Source organism: Tarenaya hassleriana, unplaced genomic scaffold (assembly GCF_000463585.1).
Source record: "Tarenaya hassleriana unplaced genomic scaffold, ASM46358v1 Cleome101, whole genome shotgun sequence".
Classification (NCBI taxonomy): domain Eukaryota; kingdom Viridiplantae; phylum Streptophyta; class Magnoliopsida; order Brassicales; family Cleomaceae; genus Tarenaya; species Tarenaya hassleriana.
The window spans coordinates 394374-394843 of NW_010960299.1; the positions used below are offsets into that span (position 1 = coordinate 394374).

The 470-nt window shown below is 46.0% G+C and overlaps 1 protein-coding gene across 1 annotated transcript in view; it reads right to left on the reverse strand.

Annotated features, from left to right (window-relative positions):
* Positions 1–470, reverse strand: part of LOC104804938 — a 10708-nt gene that overhangs the window by 9149 nt on the left and 1089 nt on the right. The window lies entirely within an intron of this gene.

The window sequence follows — 470 nt, forward strand, 5'->3', positions numbered from 1 at the left end:
TGCAGCTCCTGCACCTGCACCACCTGTGATGAATGCGGAATTTTTCCAGTTCCTTGATCGAGTGGAGCGTCGTACAGCTCCAAGATTTGGTGGTACATCTGATCCAGCTGTGGCCGAGGATTGGTTGGATAGGATGACTCAGATATTTGATCTTATCCAGTGTCCTGATCTTTTTGAGGCACACATATCCATCTACCATCTGGATGGAGAGGCGAGACACTGGTGGAAAGCAGTTGTCCAACCATTTGGGGTAAACTATCAGTTCACTTGGGGGCAGTTCGTCCATGCATTTCGAGAGAAATATTACTCACCTGGAGTACAAGAGGAGATGGCGATGAAGCTTATTAGCCTTCAACAAGGAAATCGTTCAGTGAAAGAATATGAGAGGGAATTCAATTCATTGGCTAGATATGGAGGTGAGATGCTGCAAACAGAGACCTTAAGGGTTAAGAAGTTCGTAAGAGGACTTC